We start from the raw sequence: 5,874 nt of genomic DNA on the forward strand, positions 1-5,874 counted from the left end.
TATTTTGGCATTTCATCGTCCATGTTGCTCTTGTGTAGAAGGTTGATCTTGGTTTTGTAGGTGATCCTAGTAGATTGAGGCCATCAATAACTCTAACAATGTGACACATATGTGGTACCAATATTATAAATGCTTTTACATGTAAATGTGTGGGTACTAAGCACACATGCCACCAAGTATGTTTTTTAGAATTTTCTTGCAAGTGGATAAAATAAACGTAGGAATCTTCATTTGCATTTTAAAATAAATATGGTATTTAGAAAATGGTTCCTTGTGGTTTTCTAAGTGTTAGGTGGTTGGTAGTTGAGTAGGTGTCCATCCTTAGAGAGATTTTATCAAGAGTCTATTTTGGGGTCTCTTGTATAGCCTTATAGCCACCATAATGTGTGAAATATACTCTATCTTTTCCCATATTTCTTAGGGTAGCATGTAGGAGCATTGAGGAGGTCACAACACCCTTATGCCTTCCCCTACGTATGTTTTTATATTGATTTATTGAGAGATAGAATTCTCCATTTGGTCTAGGTCATTTTCAAAGTCAAATTTTGGTTCTATATCCTTGTTGATAGTTCTCTTGGGTTTAACATTAGTTGGTGACTAAACCCTTGCTTGGGATTGATCACTATTCAATATAGTAGCGCTAGCCAAGGAATATAATTTAGATTCTACACTACATATTTGGTCTAGGACTCCAATGCTTGATGTGAATACTGTTGTCTGGCCACTAATGTTCCATTCCAGTGTTAGTGTCTTGCTAAGGTTCTAGTGTCCTTTGGTTGCCCATTTTTCTCTATTTTGTCATTTATTAGCTTTTTGATCCATCTTTGAGGGAAACCTTTTCATCAACGAGTGTCATACATCAAAATTTATGGCATCTCCTTATCTTGGGAAGCATGTTATTGTGTGGAAGTGACCTATTGTCATTCTAGTTAGGAATCCTCTTGGATAGGTGAGACCTTGATTTATATTTTGTCTAAGGTCTTGTTGATTTGGTTAGAGGTGAGTGTAGCCTTATCCAACTCCTTGCTTTAGAAATTGACAATATTATCATCTAGACAAGCGGTGTTAGCTCCTAGGAATTCTATTATGGATGTTGAATCCTGAATATGTTGTTAGAGTGGTTAATTGTGTCTAGATGTGAATTGGAGGTTGATGATTTCCTTATCCTATCCTCGTGGGATGTTGTGAGAGAGCGTGATCATGGTTTACTACCTAGTCATCATCTAGGTGTAGTTCCCTTTCTTGTAAGTTCATGATGCTAAAGTTGTACTATGATTGTTGTTTATCATTGGTTTCACTTTGTTTAGGCAATTTTGAGGTTAATTTTGTTATTGTTTCCTTTGCATCATTGTATCTCACATGACACTTGTGTGGTTTTTGTCATGCAAGTGCGACATATTGTGTCACATATTTGGTGTTATTGTCATCATTTCAAAAAAAATAATCTCATAGTATGTTATCAAGGTGGACCCATGTAAGATTGAAGTGACAAAAAATAATAATTCCACTAAAATAGAAAGATTTTAAGAGATTTCTAGGTTGTTTAGGCTAATACAAATGGTTTATCAAAGATTTTAGCAAAATTTGAGCACCTTTAGTTGTCCTACTAACCAAAGATTCTAAATTTGAATATTCTAAACTATTAAGGACTCTTTGAAAAAGGGCACCAGTACTAAGAGGGCCTAATTGAAATATACATAAAGATATTCTGATTTTATTGTTGAGAAAGTTGTAGGCCAAAAGAAAGCAATGGTAGAATATGCAATCTATTATGTTAATAATAACATTCAAGTTGCAAAGCTAAATTATACAATTAATGAAAAATGAATGCTATCTATAATTTATGCCTGCAATGGATGGAATTTGCCATCTTAGGAAAGACAAATCCCCAAGGACAAATTATCCGTCTGATTACCTCTTTGAATAGGCACAACGCTGAGCTAGGAGCAAAAGGAATGCTCTAGATCTGTCAGAGAACTAAGACGAACCTCTGGCAAATTCTGCAAGGTTCTGTAACTGAGGAAATAGCACAGTGCACTAGTGTCTTAGGTGGACAAAACACGGAGCTAAGCAAGGGCACCTGGTTCTTACAGACAAAACTCAAAACATAAACAAAACCAACTAAACTACTAACTATCTAAAAAACTAACCAACTATGAATGAATAAATATAGAATGTATAGAATGTAGGTAAAGTAATCTAGAATTAAACAGAAATGTAAAACAGAAAGAATAGAGAAACGAGGGAACCTGAGAAGCTCTCGAGTTTGGGATGCCAGCATGCTGCATTGTCGTCCTTGCGTCCAAAAAGTGATAAGTCACAAAGTTGAAATGTTGGATCCAACCTGTACTTGCACACACAAAAAAGGGGGAAAATGTTGGGGTTGTATAGGGGTCTACCTTAGTCAAACCCTCATTTAGGTGTTTCCATCGCCACAGATAGCCAATTTGGTATAGATTGGAAAAATAGATAACTTGGAATAAATTTGTAAATTGGTAACTATATGCAAAAAGAAATCTAATTCCTATTGCATGCAAATAAACATTGGAATATTGGTAAACACACTTATTAATGCAAAGGACTCATTGCATGAAAGTGAAGTAAAGAGATTAAGTTTGGAAATCAAACCCTCCTTGATATTTGGTATCGCAAGCATGATGAAGCTCACTTGGTAGATGAATTGGTAAGAAGCCACCACAACGTGGGGAAGCTTGATATTGGTATTGATAGCTTACTTTTGATGTTGATGATGTATTAGCCAAGAGCTTTCCAAAGAGAGCTTTTGAGAGAGCTTGTGAGAGACCAAAGATGAAGAGCCAAGAACCCAAAGTGGGAACCCCTCCAAATGATTTGGAAAGGGTTTTTAGTTCCAAACAAGCATGGAGAGAAATTACGACACGACATGGGCCAAAGGATTTGCATTGGTGCGCATCTGAGTTGTCGACACTTTTTAAAATCTGACCATTTTTTGGGACGTTAGTGTGGCGCTCAGACGTCCCCACATCCTGCCGCCGTCCTTCGGATATAGGCCCCAAAGGGTTGACAAGGTTGAGCAATGATCCTTGGAATGAAGGCCTTATGATGACAAAATGTTACAATTTCGATCATAGGGTCATCATAAATGCCTTAGGCGTCATGCACAAGTGTCATAAATGTATCAGGTACAATTTAGGACACTACATTTTGCCCCCACTTTAGTGGATTGATCAACCTTAGGGATCAGTTGCACTAAATTATTTTAGAAGACATATTCGCCAAGCTCACACCATGCAATAAATGCAGCCAGGGCAATAAATTCACTTCAGAGACACTACAGGAGTCGCATAAGTCAGGTCCATGATCACGAACGACGCCCCCAAATTTCTATGAAAAAATGTAGCATTTGAAAAGACAAAGAACATGCTGCAAAACAACCAAATGTGTTAGCACAAAAAATGAAGGAAGTTATTCAGGCAGGAAGAATGGTTAAGAAGCGTTAGTCCAAAAAGAAGTGAAAAATCAGATGTAGGTGAGTATATGCCCCTTCATGTTTTGCCCCCAGTGAAGTTGGGGAAAATAGGAAGGAAAACGAGCCAGAATTGTCCCAAAGAAGACAAAATCCATTTTGGGCAAAAATTTAGCCTATATACTCAAAAGTGGGCCCATGGAAGGGTCAATATTACTATTCACTGCAGGCATTTGATCTCAGAATTGTATAGAGCCAGAGAAAAAATGACTCGCAAATGGGAGCTTAGGGCGAGTATGATCGAGGAGCTTCGCATCGCAGTGGAGCAAGGCGAGGAGCCTGACCAGTTATGCTTCAAATCATGCTCTTTTTTGTTATTTTATGCATTTTTTTAGAATTCTTCGGGGGATCGCAACGCAGGTGTCTAGGGGATGCGTTGTTGTCCTGCTAGCGTGCTTTTGTCCTAGATGAACACTGGTCTCTAGAGGGCATGTTTTTGTCCCTTATAGACGTTGACATCTAGAAGATACGACGTTGTCTTCTGGGCACACTAGCGTTTGCTGAAAATGATGATGAAGGATACTGATGGAACATTTTCTATTGTTCATATGTGTAGAGATTGCTCGATATGCGGGAGCACACTGCGGGGCATCTATTGCAGATGCTTCAAGATAGATTAGAGGATCTCACATAGGCTAAGCATTGATTACTGCACAGGGTCGGCCTATGGTGGACCTACATGCTCCCTGAGTTCAAGTTTCATGCTCCCTTGCTGCAGGCACTGATGGAGCGTTGGGATGCTGACACCATGTCATTTCACCTACCCATGAGGGAGATGACCATTACATTAGTGGATGTCTATCGGATCCTGCGACTTCCCATCAGAGGGGAGCGAGTCACCACCGCGATCCTATCACAGCAGGAGCTCATCACCCAGTAGGAGTGGGCCTTAGGTCAATAGATAGATAGCACAAGACATGTCTACCTACGAGCACTAGGCCAGGGCCGAGTCATCATTCCCCTTGTCTGGCACATCATGATCGTGATGATAGCACCGTGGGTCCTAACAGATGGCCGAGGATCAGAGCTGGTAGTAGGGTTCGTGCCTCTTATTAGAGAGATAGAGGACATGCAAATTGTATATGCGTGGGGCTGCAACATGTTGACTCACTTATACTACAAGCTTTTGTGGTAAATGCAACATGAGTACCACAATCTGAGGACATGTACACTACTACAGGTGTGGGCCTTCAAGCACATCACATGCACTCGACCTATAGGATTTTCAATGCCTATGCCATTAGACATGCCACAGGCACACGCCTATCATCTATAGTGTGGAGCGTGGAGCACAAGAGACCTCACCTTCTGGCGCATTTCATTTGATCAGCTTGGGATCAACAACGTCATCTGGCAGTCATACTGGGAGATGGGGGTCTGGGTCACAAATCGACTGCAACTACCATGAATGTAGAGATATTGATTCTTACTCAGGTGGCAGGACTACATGGTCATGCCCTACTACTGGCACCAATGTATGAGATAATTTGGACAGGTGCAGGCAGTGCCACCTATTGCTCCTACCTATGCACGATTGGCTAGGAGTGCTCCGAGACCCCATGAACTTTCTCGTACCACCAACGAGGATGTGCAGGACAACTCTGAGGGTAGTGATAATGACAAAATCGATCCACAGATGGATATAGATGATGCCCAAGTTGCCGTCAAATTCACGGAGTGGTGGGAGAGAGTTTCTCCAACACCAATCTTCCCACCAGATGCAACAGGAGGAGATGTGAGGGCGCTGGGAGAGGACGAGCTCGAGGGCTCGTCGGAGGCAAAGGAGGAGAGACTAGGCCAGTGACGCCAAACGAGGAGTCCGAGTCTAGATAGACTGATCGAGTGGGCACTCCCAATAGCACCGATTGTACCACCAGTAGCTATCATAGTTGGCACATAGGGGTCCAATAGGAGGGCTCCTCCATGAGATCCAGACTGGCAGTCGGGTGATCTTGGTATGCATATGCTATTTTTTGTTTATGTATTTTCATTTCTTTTGATACTCATATGCATAGATAGAGATTTTTTATATGATGAGCTACTAATATAGAATCTTTTGTGTTTGTGGAGGGTGTGGCAGAGTGGCTAAGTTTTGTCTATCAGTCACTTGCAGAGATCATCCTGGATGTGCAGCCTTGAGGTCTTGTGCTGGATGCTTATCGGCCCATCCAGGCAGTAGGATGACACGTCCATTAGTTTGAGCTGTAGCATGGCTGTAGATAGTATACAAGGAGGACCAAGTGGAGCTGGTGTAGGGAGAAGCATAGCTGGCTACTATGACGGGGCTGTGGGATTAGGCCCTGCAGAAGGTATGGACTATCCTGAGAGAGATACCAGGTAGTGACGTGAGCTGAGAGTATCGAGAGGGA

The sequence above is a fragment of the Cryptomeria japonica genome, chromosome 8 (assembly GCF_030272615.1).
Source record: "Cryptomeria japonica chromosome 8, Sugi_1.0, whole genome shotgun sequence".
Classification (NCBI taxonomy): Eukaryota; Viridiplantae; Streptophyta; class Pinopsida; order Cupressales; family Cupressaceae; genus Cryptomeria; species Cryptomeria japonica.